A 17,500-nucleotide genomic window follows, 5' to 3' on the forward strand; every position below is an offset into this window, starting at 1 on the left:
GATTGGGGGCTGCTGGGTCTAGTCCCCGCGTCTATTGTGGCAGCTTGGTGCACTGCGAGGTATTCCGCAGAGCTGCAAGTCGGCCAGCTGCTGTGGTAGTGACCTTGTGTGTCAGCGTGTCTGTGATATTTTATTTATTATCATTTTTATTTTTTAATTATTATTTTTGTCATTATTATTTTTATTTTATTTTATAGTCATTATTACATTTTTTATTCATATTTTATTATTATTATTTAATTATTTTTTTCCCCCTCAATCCCTCTGGGGGAGGATTCGACAGGGCACTTGCTGGTTGTTCCAACTTCATCGTTGGGGTCCCGGCAGGGTGGTTGGGTGGTTCCCGTGGCCCCATGCTGGGCGGTCCTGCGGCAGCCGACTTGGGTGGGGTGGCCTGGGGTTTAGTTGGGGGTTAGTGTTGGGCTTGTGGGGACCCGGTTGTTGGTGGGGCGTTCAAAATCCGGCCTGCAGGAAGTTCCAAGTTAAAAAAAAAACAAAAAACATATATATATATATAAAATTTGATTGAATATACATATATTCAATCACATTATCGATCAGAAAATGCATTTTTAGACAATATAAATTGCCTGAGCGGCTAGGAGACACCGAGAGTAACAAGCGGTAGAAAATGGATTAGAAAGAACAGATTTAAAAAAGTAATGATAAAAAAATAAAAAATAAATATTAAAAAAATAATAAAATATATATATATATTTTTTATTTATTTATTTTTTATTATTACTTTTTTAATAATATGTATATATATATATATATATATATTTTATAAAAAAAAGTAATAATAAAAAATAAGAAATATATATATATATATATATATATATATATATATATATATATATATATATACATATATATATATATATATTTATTTATTTATTTTTATTTTTTTAAATTTTATTTATTTATTTTTTATTATTACTTTTTTAAATCTGTTCTTTCTAATCCATTTTCTACCGCTTGTTACTCTCGGTGTCTCCTAGCCGCTCAGGCAATTTATATTGTCTAAAAATGCATTTTCTAATCGATAATGTGATTGAATATATATATATATATATATATATATATATATATATATATATATATATATATATATATATATAAAGCCGGGCCTCCAGCCAAATTATTTTAACCCAATGCGGCCCCCGGGTCAAAAAGTTTGGGGACCCCTATTCTACTACTTTGGGTTATTGGAATATACTCAAAAGTCATTTCATCACATTTTGAAGTGACTGACCGTTGATAAAACAGTTCAACATCAGAAATAAAGCTCATACCATAGTTATTGAGCAAAGATTGCAACAGAACTGTAGTCAAACTTTTCAGGTGTTTCAAATTTTTCAGCAGAGACCAATATTTTATTGTAAAAAAAATACTTTTTTTTTTTGCCCGACTTTGCCACATTGTTCTCCAGCGTGCGTCTGTGCCAAGAAGCCACAATTAATATCAACCTTTAGCTCGGAAGCCTTTTAGCGTGCACTAAATGTCAGCCATGTCAATGAAGGATACGCACCAATTTAGGTCAATACGAGCGTCACACATCAATTTGCATGGCACCTTCAGGGGCGCTCTGTAAAAGACAATGTCGCCCACATGACCCTGGGTCTTGTGATGTAACGCTGAGTGTGTTTGAGTCAGCGCATGCTCGCAGGAAGAGCGTGGACGCTTTCGGTCCTATTTTGTCTGCAAACAAGCCAATCACTCGTCTTCTATCATTGTCAAAAAGAGACAGCTGTGCCCCCTCCGCGAACGCCACGGCAGCTGCAATTAGCGAGCGCGTCAGTCAGCGTTCATCATTAGGACTTCGTTGCAATGACGATGACCATTCGACGCCCAAAGAAGACGTCATCCGTTCATATTGCTGACATACACAACTTAAAAAAATGCATATTCCCGGTATAATAATTCGGGATGTCATAGTTAAGAGGTATTGCATGTGATTAAATATTAACACTAGACTAGTAATCTTACTCTTGATATTAATCCTACTTAAAAAATTACAGTGCTAAAATAAATAAATGAAATCAAAGAATTAATTCTAACTAAATGTAGTTATAATTAATTTATAAAATATTTTTTTCTTCAATAAACTGCCGATAGAATTAAAGTGCAAATGAAAATACAGCTTCATCACTTTAGTTATACTTTCTGCCCTTGAGAAATGTTTCTATGACTTGCGCTCCAGACTTCTTCGATTTGTTTGATTTTGTCAGTACCCCCACAAGTGGTGGAAAAGTGTATTACAACCGAGTACTGCTACGGACCACAGCTGAGAAACGCTCACAGCCCAACAATGGGTCTATGGTTAAGAAATTCTTGTCTAAGGGATGATTATCAAAAATGTGACATGGGTTGTTATACAGTCCAAAACTAAAATATTAAAAAAAATAATAACAATGATATACACTATATTGCCAAAAGTATTTGGCCACCTGCCTTGACTCACATATGAACTTGAAGTGCCATCCCATTCCTAACCCATAGGGTTCAATATGATGTCAGTCCACCTTTTGCAGCTACTACAGCTTCAACTCTTCTGGGAAGGCTGTCCACAAGGTTGCGGAGTGTGTTTATGGGAATTGTCCACCATTCTTCCAAAAGCGCATTGGTGAGGTCACACACTGATGTTGGTTGAGAAGGCCTGGCTCTCAGTCTCCATTCTAATTCACCCCAAAGGTGTTCTATCGGGTTCAGGTCAGGACTCTGTGCAGGCCAGTCAAGTTCATCCACACCGGACTCTGTCATCTATGTCTTTATGGACCTTGCTTTGTGCACTGGTGCACAGTCATGTTGGAAGAGGAAGGGGCCCGCTCCAAACTGTTCCCACAATGTCCAAAATGTTTTGGTATCCTGGAGCATTCAAAGTTCCTTTCACTGGAACTTTAGTTGTGCTTACCGACCTCGAAGCTATTTTATTTGGTACATGGTGAACTGGTAAGTGTGACCAGTAGATGGCAGTCACACATAAGAGATAAGTTTAAACTGCAATATGACTCAAGTAAACACCAACATTTTATATGTTCCATTGAAAATATAGAACATTACACACAGCACTCAAAAATCTATCAAAATGTTTTAGTATGACTTTGGTAAGCTATGAAGCCGCACCGCTTGATGGATTGCACCGTGCTTCAACATACAAGTATTATTATGGTGTGTGTATAAGTGTAACGGGGTCAATTATGTCTTGTAAATAATGTATATTATAATGTTGTATTATTGTTATACTTACACAAAATGTGTAAGTTGCATGTAAATACCTGAATGTTGTTCGATGTTTTGTCAATGTGGAACCATTGTCTCGTTGTCCCTCCTACTGCAATAATTACCGTGACACCTGTCTTTTTATATGCGTTGGACACGCCTTCCAACTTCCCTTTTGTCTACGATAACGGGAGAGGTAGGCGTCCATGCGACGACAGAAAATGTATTGTCTTGTTAAGAACTTAAGTTCACTTTCTTGTTCACTATTATTTTTGTGTAGGGCAGGGGTCGGCAACCCGCGGCTCTTTGATCACTCTGATGCGGCTCAGCTGCATACTTGCCGACCCCCCCCCCCCCCCCCCCCCCGATTTTCCCGGGAGACTTCCGAATTTCAGTGCCTCTCGCAGAAAACTCCCGGGATTAATATTCTCCCATTTTCACCCTTACAATAATAATAAGGGCGTGCCATGATGGAACAGCATTTAGCACCCTCTACAATCTGCATGAACAGAGTGCCAGCCCAGCCCAGCCACGTAAGTGACAGCAACGCATACTTGGTCAACAGCCACACAGGTTACACTGACGGTGGTCATATAAAACAACTTTAACACTCTTACTAATAATGCGCCACACTTTGAACCAAAACCAAACAAGAATGACAAACACATTTCGGGAAAACATCTGCACCTTAACACAACATAAACACAACAGAACAAATACCCAGAATCTTATGCAGCCCTGACTCTTCCGGGCTACATTATACACCCCTGCTAACCCCCCCCCCCCCTTCCCCCCCTCTGTGCGTCGGTTGAGGTGGGCGGGGTTTGGTAGCGGGGGTGTATAATGTAGCCCGGAACAGTTAGGGCTGCATGGGATTCTGGGTATTTGTTCTGTTGTGTTTATGTTGTGTTACGGTGCAGATGTTCTCCCGAAATGTGTTTTGTCATTCTTGTTTGGTGTGGGTTCACAGTGTGGCGCATTATTAGTAAGAGTGTTAAAGTTTTTTATACCGTATTTTATACAAGTATGCCTTGCTGTCACTTACGTGAGCAAGCAGAAGCTCCATACAACGTGTGGCTGGGCCGGCACGCTGGTTGTGGTGGGCGCTAAATACTGAACCATCACGGCACGTTCGGGGGAACAGTTGCCTTGAAATTTGTAGTCTTCGGGAAAAATCAGGAGGGTTGGTAAGTATGACGCTGTCAAGCGCCATTCATATAAAATTCGCGGGTCACATTAACACTCAATTTTCATAATAAGGTGTGAGCCACGTGTCTAAGACCCTTGGTTTATACATAGCACAAAGCAACAAAAAAACTTTGTATGCACTGTTATTTCATTTTAAATTTCAAAACATTTTTGTGGCTCCCATTGTTTTCTGTAATTTGTGAAACTGATCAAAATGGCTCTTTGATTGGTAAAGGTTGCCGACCCCTGGTGTAGGGGCTCGATGATGACAAAAAGGTATTGACAACAATTTGTAATTTGTGTATTATCAGGTTTGTTTTTATTTCACTGTTGTACGTAACTTCCCTTTTGTCAACGATAACGGGAGAGGGGTTCGACGGTGACAAAAAGGTATTGACAACAATTGTATTCTGTGTATTATCAGCAAAGTGCAGCTGACGAGCAACGGATAGTGTCGGTCGTGTTCCATAAAATCCACACAACGCAGAGGAAAAGACCACCGGTTACATAAGGTAAGAGCCCCGCTGCCTTGTGGGTTAGTCTGGGAAGACATAAGGCTAGGGGAGCATACCCTGAGAGAAAAGCAAGTGCTGGTAGGCGCACCATAGGTGGTCGTCCTGGGTTTCCCTTACCACAGCAAAGAAGTGACGTTGGAGTTTGCGCGTCACCCTCGTCGTGAAAGACCTCAACGATGGAGTGGGAGGATGATGCTTGCATAGAAGCTCCACAACGTTCACAAAGGCGGGAGAAGGCTGCAGCAAAGATGGGCCCCCAATTATCTTGGTCTCCATGCCATTGGACCCTGGCCTTCTCTTTGCCAAGGACAGTGTGGTGGCTGTCTGTGCACCAGTCTCCCCACTTTAAAAGATTCCACGCACAGGCGTTCTCCCGAAGGCAGACCCACCAACAGGAGGACAATCCTACTCGTTTCGAGTGATCGCCGACGAAGATAAGGTAAGACGTAGTATCTGCCGTTTTGTTTCGCAATATTATGCAAAAGCAACTTTTCTTACCTTCTGGTACCTGCTGATCTGTATTTGGGATCTGCATAGGTCCTGAAAATGTGCGCGCGTCCGCCTTTGTAGTCCGAAGTCGATAAGCTTCTTCTTTTTCTCTATCTTCTTATGTGACATTCATCCTCCGCTGTTGCCATTTCTAATACAAACCCCGTTTCCATATGAGTTGAGAAATTATGTTAGATGTAAATATAAACGGAATACAATGATTTGCAAATCATTTCCAACCCATATTCAGTTGAATGCACTACAAAGACAACATATTTGATGTTCAAACTCATAAACTTGTTTTTGTTTTTTGCAAATAATAATTAACTTAGAATTTCATGGCTGCAACACGTGCCAAAGTAGTTGGGAAAGGGCATGTTCACCACTGTGTTACATGGCCTTTCCTTTTAACAACACTTTTGGGAACTGAGGAGACACATTTTTTAAGCTTCTCAGGTGGAATTCTTTCCCATTCTTGCTTGATGTACAGCTTAAGTTGTTCAACAGTCCGGGGGTCTCGGTTGTGGTATTTTAGGCTTCATAATGTGCCACACATTTTCAAAGGGAGACAGGTCCGGACTACAGGCAGGCCAGTCTAGTACCTGCACTATTTTACTATGAAGCCACGTTGATGTAACACGTGGCTTGGCATTGTCTTGCTGAAATAAGCAGGGGCGTCCATGGTAACGTTGCTTGGATGGCAACATATGTTGCTCCAAAACCTGTATGTACCTTTCAGCATTAATGGTGCCTTCACAGATGTGTAAGTTACCCATGTCTTGGGCACTAATACACCCCCATACCATCACACATGCTGGCTTTTCAACTTTGCGCCTGTAACAATTCGGATGGTTCTTTTCCTCTTTGGTCCGGAGGACACGACGTCCACAGTTTCCAAAAACAATTTGAAATGTGGACTCGTCAGACCACAGAACACTTTTCCACTTTGTATCAGTCCATCTTAGATGAGCTCAGGCCCAGCAAAGCCGACGGCGTTCCTGGGTGTTGTTGATAAACGGTTTTCGCCTTGCATAGGAGAGTTTTAACTTGCACTTACAGATGTAGCGACCAACTGTAGTTACTGACAGTGGGTTTCTGAAGTGTTCCTGAGCCCATGTGGTGATATCCTTTACACACTGATTTCGCTTGTTGATGCAGTACAGCCTGAGGGATCGAAGGTCACGGGCTTAGCTGCCTAAATTCCTTGCAATAGCTGGTTGAGAAAGGTTTTTCTTAAACTGTTCAACAATTTGCTCACGCATTTGTTGACAAAGTGGTGACCCTCGCCCCATCCTTGTTTGTGAATGACTGAGCATTTCATGGAATCTACTTCTATACCCAATCATGGCACCCACCTGTTCCCAAATTGCCTGTTCACCTGTGGGATGTTCCAAATAAGTGTTTGATGAGCATTCCTCAACTTTATCAGTATTTATTGCCACCTTTCCCAACTTCCTTGTCACGTGTTGCTGGCATCAAATTCTAAAGTTAATGATTATTTGCAAAACAAAAAAATGTTTATCAGTTTGAACATCAAATACGTTGTCTTTGTAGCTTATTCAATTGAATATGGGTTGAAAATTAATTGCAAATCATTTTATTCCCTTTATATTTACATCTAACACATTTTCCCAACTCATATGGAAACGGGGTTTGTATAAAGTAGTGTAAAGTTATTACTTTTTCATGTCAGTAAACTCGCCATGAAAGCGCTAAAACATACCGGTGTAGTGAGTTCACATTATTCACCCAAGGAACTTTAGTTATTAGCGTTCCGGTCGGACGGTTTTTCATGGGACACATTTCCTGTGTTGTTGTTGCACTAGTGAGCCACGGATGAGGAGATGCTGCTCCGGATGCTGACGGAGAAAAGACGCTGTCGAAGGTGAGCCACGTAAATAAGACCGCCCACAAAACGGCGCATCCTGAAGCGACTGTCAGAAAGCGGCTTGAAGATGATCTGTAAAACATCATCTATGCAACATTTTGACCAAAGAACCACCATTTCATGTTATGTAGACCAGTGGTCCCCAACTACCGGGCCGCGGAGGGAGGTTTTTTGGGTTGGTGCACTAATTGTAAGTGTATTTTGTGTTTTTTATGTTGATTTAATAAAAAATAAAAATAAAATAAAAATATATATATATCTATATATATATATATATATATATATATATATATATATATAATTTTTTTTTTTTTTTTTTTGTCATAAAAAATACAATCATGTGTGCTTACGGACTGTATTTCTGCAAACTATATTGATTTATATTGATATATAATGTAGGAACCAGAAATATTAATAACAGAAAGAAACAACCCTTTTGTGTGAATTAGTGTAAATAGGGGAGGGAGATTTTTTGGGTTGGTGCACTAATTGTAAGTGTATTTTGTGTTTTTTATGTTGATTTAATTAAAAAAATAAATAAATAAATAAATAAAATAAAAATAATAATTATATATATATAAATTATTATTTTTATTTTATTTTTTTATTTTTTTATTTATTTCTTGTGCGGCCCGGTACCGGTCTGTGGATCGATTGGTACCGGGCCGCACAAGAAATAAATAGCGTAGACCGGTCCGCAGTTACAATAAGATTGGGAACCACTGATGTAGACCACAAGGAAGTGTTTTACATTTACAAAAAAAATAAAAAATAAAAAGACCCCTTTTAATGTGCCCTATAATTTATATATGGAATAAAATATCAAAAAAATAGACCATTCATCGGCAGTGCGCCTTATAATCCGGTGCGCCCTATGGTCCGGAAAATACGGTAGTTTTCATATCTTATTGTGCCATTTTAATTGTTTAATTTTGTATGAAAATAGACCTGACTAGACCCGCTCATCGGCAGTGCGCCCTATGGTCCGGAAAATTCTGTATTTTACTACATTTCGGGTCCGTGTCTATCACAAAAGCGTACATGTCATACGTACTCATCCTTGTGCACAATAATACAATAGGTGTTCCTCTGCATCCTGAAAAGGTTGCACACACATAACTCTGAAATTATTTACATAATAAATAAATCAACCCCGAGATTTGTTTTACATTATGTGAAGAGAAAATACAAGCTTTCCAGGTGATTTCCATATTGTATTTTGTTTGAGTATTTGACGTAAAAGGGACAGAACGTTTACATCGTGCCTGCAGCAGACGCCTTGGAGCAAACATTACATTTTTACAGAAAGAACCGAGAAAACTATTTTTCATTTCATGTCGGTTTTCTTCTCACAGAAAAAAAAAACCGAGATGGCAGAAAAGAGACGTTGGAGTGAGTCATCATCAGTAGGGCGACTTTGAAAAGGTCTTTCAGGTCAGTTCCGGGAGCTGTTCAAACTGTGTTAACAATGATTTATATCCACTGATGACGCGATTGCTTTCTGCTTGGGGGAAAAGCACACAGAAATTGATGTAAAATATTGCCTACGGTCCCATATCCTCAGATTTTGGCTACGCCACATCCTCCCCTTGGACGTAAGACGCCTTCATGCCTTAAATGTGGGCGTTCCATGTCAAATCTGGCCTTCCGCGTGACTTTTAAGCGCTTCTGAGGCTTGAATAAGGTGAAACATGATATTGCACTTGAAGTTTGGATGCAGTGTATACCACACATAATAAAAATGATAAAAGAAAACTCCAGAAAATGAACAAACAAGTGCCATCCCATTCCTAACCCATAGGGTTCAATATGATGTCGGTCCACCTTTTGCAGGTATCACAGCTTCAACTCTTCTGGGAAGGCTGTCCACAAGGTTGCGGAGTGTCTTTTAAAAGGATTTTCCACCATTCTTCCAAAAGTGCATTGGTGAGGTCACACACCAAGAAGGCCTGGCTCTCAGTCTCCGTTCTAATTCATCCCAAAGGTGTTCTATCATGTTCAGGTCAGGACTCTGTGCAGGCCAGTCAAGTTCATCCACACCAGACTCTGTCATCCATGTCTTTATGGACCTTGCTTTGTGCACTGGTGCACTGTCATGTTGGAAGAGGAAGGGGCCTGCTCCAAACTGTTCCCACAAGCTTGGGAGCATTGTCCAAAATGTTTTGGTATCCTGGAGCATTCAAAGTTCCTTTCACTGGAACTAAGGGGCCAAGCCCAACTCCTGAAAAACAACCATACACCATAATTCCTCCTCCCCCAAATGTCACATTTGGCACAATGCAGTCCGAAATGTACGGTTCTCCTGGCAACCTCCAAACCCAGACTGGTCCATCAGATTGCCAGATGGAAAAGTGTGATTCATCACTCCAGAGAAGGCATCTCCACTGATCTAGAGTCCACCACTGCATCCCACGCTTTGTATTGGACTTGGTTATGTTTGGCTTAGATGCAGCTGCTCGGCCATGGAAACCCATGAAGCTCTTTACGTACTATACGTGGGCTGATTGGAAGGTCACATGAAGTTTGGAGCTCTGTAGCCACTGACTGTGCAGAAAGTCTTTGCACTATGCGCTTCAGCATCCGCTGACCCCTCTCTGTCAGTTTACGTGGCCTACCACTTGGTGGCTGAGTTGCTGTTGTTCCCAAACGCTTCCATTTTCTTTTAATAAAGCCGACCGTTGACTTTGGAATATTTAGGAGTGAGGAAATTTCACGACTGGATTTGTTGCACAGGTGGCATCCTATGACAGTTCCACGCTGGAAATCACTGAAAGCGGCCCATTCTTTCACAAATGTTTGTAGAAACAGTCTCCATGCATAAGTGCTTGATTTTATACACCTGTGGTGTGTAAAAGTGATTAGGACACCTGATTCTGATCATTTAGATGGGTGGCAAAATACCTTCGGATATATATATATATATATATATATATATATATATATATATATATATATATGATAGACCCCTCAAAAAAAATATTAATTGAGACGAGGATAAAAGGATCATTTCACAACTCTGATTTAACAATCAAAATTAAAAATGAACATCATTTGTGTATGTAAGTGGAAGGAGGGCGCGAATGCTCTGCATAAAACCATGTTTGGACAGCTTGACACTAAATTATGTTCATTGCACAACAATTTAATCTGGACCGTGAGGCCAGCATTAAACTATATGACTTAAATAGAAAACACATGTAATGCATCTTTTAAACTGTTAGCTGTCACTCTCCAACTTGCACACACACACATACAGACACACACACACACACACACACACACACACAAACAGCTGTTGAAGCCCATCCTGTTGTCATGGCAAGGAAACAATGTACGAAAATGAACCACATTAAGAAATGGTTGAAACTCAAAAGTGTTTACAAAGTGCAAGGAAGAAGAATCCTGACAAACATGATCCTCGACCTTATTAGAAAAGGGAGAAAATTGTATTCATCTCATACATCTCAAGAATGTTTTGTTTGATCCGCCGTTTTACTGCCGTGTTACAGGCACCGTTTGGAAACACTTAACATATGAAAATAAACCTTTACAAAATATTCCTATGTAAATATCTCGTTTCACAACATATATGTGTCTGCGGCCTATAATCCCCTGCAGCTAATACATGAAAATACATATTTTTCTTTCTAAAATTTGGTGGGTGCGGATGTTTTCCCGGTGCAGCTTATAGCCTGGAAAATACAGTACCGTATTTTTCGGAGTATAAGTCGCACCTGCCAAAAATGCATAATAAAAAAGGAAAAAAACATAAATAAGTCGCACTGGAGCCCGGCCAAACAATGGAAAAAAACTGCAACTTATAGTCCCACAAATACGGTACATTAAAATTCTTCAAATGTATTTTAGACCACACCTTAATACACACCTACATTGTACAGCATTCTCAAAACCTATAATTTACACAAGGACTAAATTATACCCAAAATACTGCAATATTACTACAATATTTTATTAAACTTCTTATGTTGTATAGAAAAGCTAATGGGTAAACAGTAAAGTAGTATTAAATATTGAATATCGGATGACTATCAAAATAATTTGTCATAGAACTGAGCTTTCTTCACAAAACATCTATGTAGGTCTTTAGCTCTCAGAAATCGCAAAATATTTCCATTGCTGCTTTACTTCAGTTTAGGTACACAATTCTTCCAATAATAAAAAAAAATACACAAAACGTCCTTGCTTCTGTCTTTACGAGGACGTTACTGAGCAGTAGTTATTGTTCGGTTGCCATACATGGACTTTGTAAAGATGTGTTGGGGAAAATTCACAAGGTCTCATGAAAATCTTGTGCAGTTAGGAGTTGTATAAAAAATAAAACCAGGGATAAGTTAAAACAACCTGATGCGTCATGTGATTTAAATGTCGGCATAATTTAGAAATGTTGCACGCTTTAATGGCACACTCTTCTTAATAGCAGTCATTTCAGCTGCCTTTTACTCCGGTGAGGCTCCGTTTAACATAACTAGGTTTTTATTGAGAGAAGCCTCCTCCGAAGCTCTGTAATTTAAGGCATTTAGACCACAGGTGTCAAATTCAAGGCCCACAGGCCACATCTAGCCAGTAAGGATGGGTGATATGGACTATCACAATAACCTGCCACTTATGGCGAGAACGAAAAAAAGTGAAAATACAAAACAACCATAGAACGCCACCCATTACAAAAAATTAAAAAAAACGGACTTGCTTCAGCAGCAACAATTCTGGTGCTGTAGTTGTAGGAGATGTCTCAAAACATCATCAGGAGTCCCGACAAAACCTGAAAATGGAAGAAAATGCATATTTTACGAAAAACATTTTTTGCTAAAATGTCATAAGGGGGGACCCTTACAAAAAAATTCAAAAAACGGACTTGCTTCAGCAGCACAATTCTGGGGCTGTAGTTGTAGGAGATGTCTCAAAACGTCTTTAGGAGTACCGCAGAAACCTGAAAATGGAAGAAAATGCATATTTTACGAAAATATTTTTTTTGCTAAAAGGTCGTAAGGGGGGACCTTTACAAAAAATTCCAAAAAACGGACTTGTTCAGCAGCATAATTCTGGTGCTGTAGTTGTAGGAAATGTTTCAAAACGTCATCAGGAGTCCCGACAAAAACTGAAAATGGAAGAAAATGCATATTTTACGAAAAAAAAAAAAATGTTGCTAAAATGTCGTAAGGGGGGACCCTTACAAAAAATTTATAAAAACGGACTTGATTCAGCAGCACAATTCTAGTGCTGTAGTTGTAGGAGATGTCTCAAAATGTCATCAGGAGTCCCGACAAAACCTGAAAATGGAAGAAAATGCATATTTTACGAAAAAAAAATGTTCCTACAAAACTTTCCAAAAAACAAACTTGCTTCAGCAGCATAATTCTGGTGCTGTAGTTGTAGGAGATGTCTCAAAATGTCATCAGGAGTCCCGACAAAACCTGAAAATAGAAGAAAATGCATATTTTACGAAAAAAAATGTTTTCTAAAATGTCATAAGGTGGGACCCTTACAAAAAATTCAAAAAAACTGACTTGTTTCAGCAGAACAATTCTGGTGCTGTAGTTGTAGGAGATGTCTCAAAACGTCATCAGGAGTCCCGACAAAAACTTAAAATGGAAGAAAATGCATAATTTACGAAAAAAAAAATGTTGCTAAAATGTCGTAAGAAGGGACCCTTCCAAAAATTTTTAAAAAACGGACTTGCTTCAGCAGCACAATTCTGGTGCTGTAGTTGTAGGAGATGCCTCAAAACGTCATCAGGAGTCCCGACAAAACCTGAAAATGGAAGAAAATGCATAATTTACGAAAAAATGTTTTTGCTAAAATGTCGTAAAGGGGGACCCTTCCAAAAATTCAAAAAACGGACTTGCTTCAGCAGCACAATTCTGGTGTTGTAGTTTTAGAAGATGTCTCAAAACGTCATCAGGAGTCCCAACAAAACCTGAAAATGGAAGAAAATGCATGTTTTACGAAAAAAACATTTTGCTACAAAAATTTCCAAAAAAACAAACTTGCTTTAACAGCATAATTCTGGTGCTGTAGTGTAGGAAATGTCTCAAAACGTCATCAGGAGTCCCGACAAAACCTGAAAATGGAAGTAATTGCATAATTTACGAAAAAAAATGTTTGCTCAAATGTCGTAAGGGGGGACCCTTACAAAAAATTCAAAAAAACAGACTTGCTTCAGCAGCACAATTGTGGTGCTGTAGTTGTAGGAGAAGTCTCAAAACGTCATCAGTAGTCCCAACAAAACCTAAAAATGGAAGAAAATGCATATTTTACGAAAAACATTTTTTGCTACAAAAAAAACAAAAAACGGACTTGCTTCAGCATCACAATTCTGGTGCTGTAGTTGTAGGAGATGTCTCAAAACGTCATCAGGAGTCCCGACAAAACCTGAAAATGGAAGAAAATGCATATTTTACAGAAAAAAAAATTTGCTACAAAAATTTCAAAAAAACAAACTTGCTTTAAGAGCATAATTCTGGTGCTGTAGTTGTAGGAAATGTCGCAAAACGTCATCAGGAGTCCCGACAAAACCTGAAAATGGAAGTAAATGCATAATTGACGAAAACATTTTTTTGCTCAAATGTCGTAACATAAATTAAATGTAAATTTTGCTACGAAAAATTCAAAAAAACTTACTTGTTTCAGCAGAACAATTATGGTGCTGTAGTTGTAGGAGATGTCTCAAAACATCATCAGGAAAACCTGAAAATGGAAGAAAATGCATATTTTACGAAAAAAATTGTTTCCTAAAATGTCGTAAGTTGGGACCCTTACAAAAAATTAAAAAAAACTGACTTTCTTCAGCAGCACAATTCTGGTGCTGTAGTTGTAGGAGATGTCTCAAAACGTCATCAGGAGTCCCGACAAAACCTGAAAATGGAAGAAAATGCATAATTTACGAAAAAAAAATGTTGCTAAAATGTCGTAAGGGGGGACCCTTCCAAAAAATTTTAAAAACCTGACTTGCTTCAGCAGCACATTTCTCGTGCTGTAGTTGTAGGAGATGTCTCAAAACGTCATCAGGAAAACCTGACAAAATCCGAAAATGGAAGAAAATGCATATTTTATGGAAAAAAAAATTTCAAACTTGAATTCTGCTTGTCTTTTCTGCATTTGGTTCCACCAGTTTTACCAACCGTGACACCTGCATCCTGTTGCAAGATGCATCTGATGTTTTGGGTGACCCTCGGAGCAGCGTCCCTTGATGGTGACGATGGTTTTCTCTGTACTTGGGGTCGTGTCATTTTTTGCCGGTTGTTCTGGTCCCGCGCTTCTCCTTTGTTATGCAGTGGGATCCCTTCCCCCACTACGGCGCTAGCATTGTTGTTAGCATTAGCTATGCTGATTCATGCCCGGTCTTCTGGATTTGATTCTGTTGAAAACAAATTTACCAACGAACCTGGTCCTGGACATGGATGTATGTCTCCCGATAGTAGCAGGCAGATTGAGATAACAATTCAAACATCCATTCTTTACCGAGCCCAAGATGTTTTTGTAAGTCCATCGTCGTAGAATGAATGTAGAAGTTAGGGAACTTTTCCACAGCTTCACCTACTGGACTCATTTTCCTTCACATTTGTCAAGTTGCTAAGTGCGTTTACGATGTAAATAACCGTGAGAAAGTATCGGATGGTGAGCGCTGGTGAAAACGTCTCTGATCGCGGTGAAGAGGCGGTTCTTTTGAGTACGGAGACGACTACAACTGAAGCATGTCTACTTCCGAGTTTTACTTCCGTATACACTGCAGGACGTGCGACGTCATGACGCCATGTCTGTATTCGGGTCGGTTTGCATTCACATTGGAGTCTGGACTCATTTGAAAAAGAACAGATAATCATAATGAATAATAACAGGTTATATTATTATTTATTTAAACTCATATTCCTGCATATTTTTATTATTTTTTGGGGCAATTTTTTGTAAGAAAAAAGAAAACAATCACACCAAATTATTTAGGCTTGATAATATATATATATTTTTTTTATTTGTATTTGTATTTTTTTATGTATTCATTTATTTTTTGTCCTGTCCAGCTACTCAAGCAAATCATATAGTTGATGTAGATGCCCATATCGGCTGTAAGAATTTACTTTACAAAAAAGAAGTGTGGGATACTTCTCTTGTTGCCTTATTTGTATTTGACTTCATTAAATGGATTTATATTATTATTATTATTATTGTTAAGAATATTTTCTTAATAACAATAGGCCCAACGAAGCCAATGTCATCAGTTTAAGTCTAGTGATTTCTTCAAATGATTTTTGGGGTTCCCCCACACTATATTATGACTTTATATTCCTACAATTCAAATGTTATTCTTCTCAAAAGTGTTTATATTTTATTTATAGATATTATGGCTTCAATATGTTAGTATTTTTTATTTTATTTTGATTTGTTTCTAATAAAAATACTTGACTTTTTTATTTTTTATTATTACATTTTAATTTCCAAAACATTTAGTTCGTAATTTTCAATATATAATATATTTTTTGATGGTTTTGTTCTGGGGAAAAAAAATCATATTTGAGCAATATTAAAACAATATTATTTTAAAATCACACATTAATGTAATACAATTATAGCAATATTACGACTCTGCAGTATTACAAAGTTATTATTGTAAAATTAGAAGTGTTTTAATTTAATCTTGCATACAACCACTCCATACATATATAATTAATATTTCTCATATTATGGTAAGTTAATACTAATGAGAGTACTTTTCTTTAGTTGTTACTCTTCTATTACGACTATATTCTCATGACAGCGATACCATTTAGATGTTTCTCCTCCTGGATGAATGAAGGGCCGTGCGGTCAGCGAATCTCTCACTGGCCAGTTGTGTGGGCTTCTTTTCCCACCGGGGCAAGGGTCAAAGGTCAAGGAGTCTCCCATGCACTGTATATATTATTTCTCACTATGATCCATCATTTTTCAGCCTCTTTAGATCAATGGTCCTCTAAGTCGAGCGCATTAGTTGGACAATCAATGCAAGGACAAACCAAATGCATCTCTTTGTTTGTATTGTTTTATGGACCTGAGACTAAATGTTATGCATGACAAACCGTCATTTATTTATTGCATATCAAACCCGGTGAAACATACAGCAGTTTATTGTTGAAGAAAAACATTGATGGCCAAATGATGTTGGTGCTGGTGGTGTCAGCAGGATGCTGCTGCCAACACTTTGTTTTTACACCTGTGCAGAACGTGGCCTCATTTTAGGACAAAACATGGTTATGTTGGCATACGCTGGGGGATAAACACAAACAACTACACTGGAGCGTGGCGTGGATGAGCTCAGATTGTTCAACGGAGTGCTCTCTATGATTCCTCCAATCCAATACAAACTCATTCCGTGGAGTGAGTGGGAGTGGGGTGGTATATATTGGATATAGTGCAGGGGTTTTTAGATCGGGGGGGGGGGGGGCACATGGAGAAAAATCTACTCCCCAAGTGGGCCGGACTGGTAAAATAACGGCAAGATAACTTAAAAATAAAATCAACTTCAGAATGTTTTCTTTGTTTGAAAATAGAACAAGCACAAATGTTATGATCCGTTGCCCGGATCAGGGGCGTCACTAGCTTTTAAGGACAGGGGGGGCTTAGCCCCCAGGAGATGCACAGGATGCGAGCAAACGTTACGCACGAGCACAAAACTTCACAAACAGCTAACAAAGACTTAGAAATTATTCATTGTTATTATCATTTTTAAAAAATGCACGGGACGAAATTAAATGCTCCCCAGGACGATGGCTTTTAACCATTTTTTTTCTTTTTCTTTTTATGTATTTATTCATTTTACATTTTATATTAAATGTCTTGGTTTTTCCTCCCTCTGAAAATCATTTGAAATGTTTAACAAGCCATTCTATAATAACACAACAGCTATTAATGTAACAATACAATAAAACAAACATATTTAATGATGTTTTTTTCATTATTTTAACAATAGGGTAATGTACATAACTTTATATAGATTCTACAAGAAACACAAAACTTAAAAACTAAATTATTTACAATTGCGCACACGCAAGGTTTCGTGCAGTTTCACTCATTGTAAAGGAAGATAATGTGCTTCGTACACCTGCAGGACCGCAAGCAAAGTCGCAGAGAAAATGCGGACTGGAATTTGAGTGATGTGGGCATTTTCTATATGAACAAGTGGAATGGATTGGATACCGACGCACTAAAG

This window comes from Nerophis lumbriciformis, linkage group LG03 (genome assembly GCF_033978685.3).
Source record: "Nerophis lumbriciformis linkage group LG03, RoL_Nlum_v2.1, whole genome shotgun sequence".
Classification (NCBI taxonomy): Eukaryota; Metazoa; Chordata; class Actinopteri; order Syngnathiformes; family Syngnathidae; genus Nerophis; species Nerophis lumbriciformis.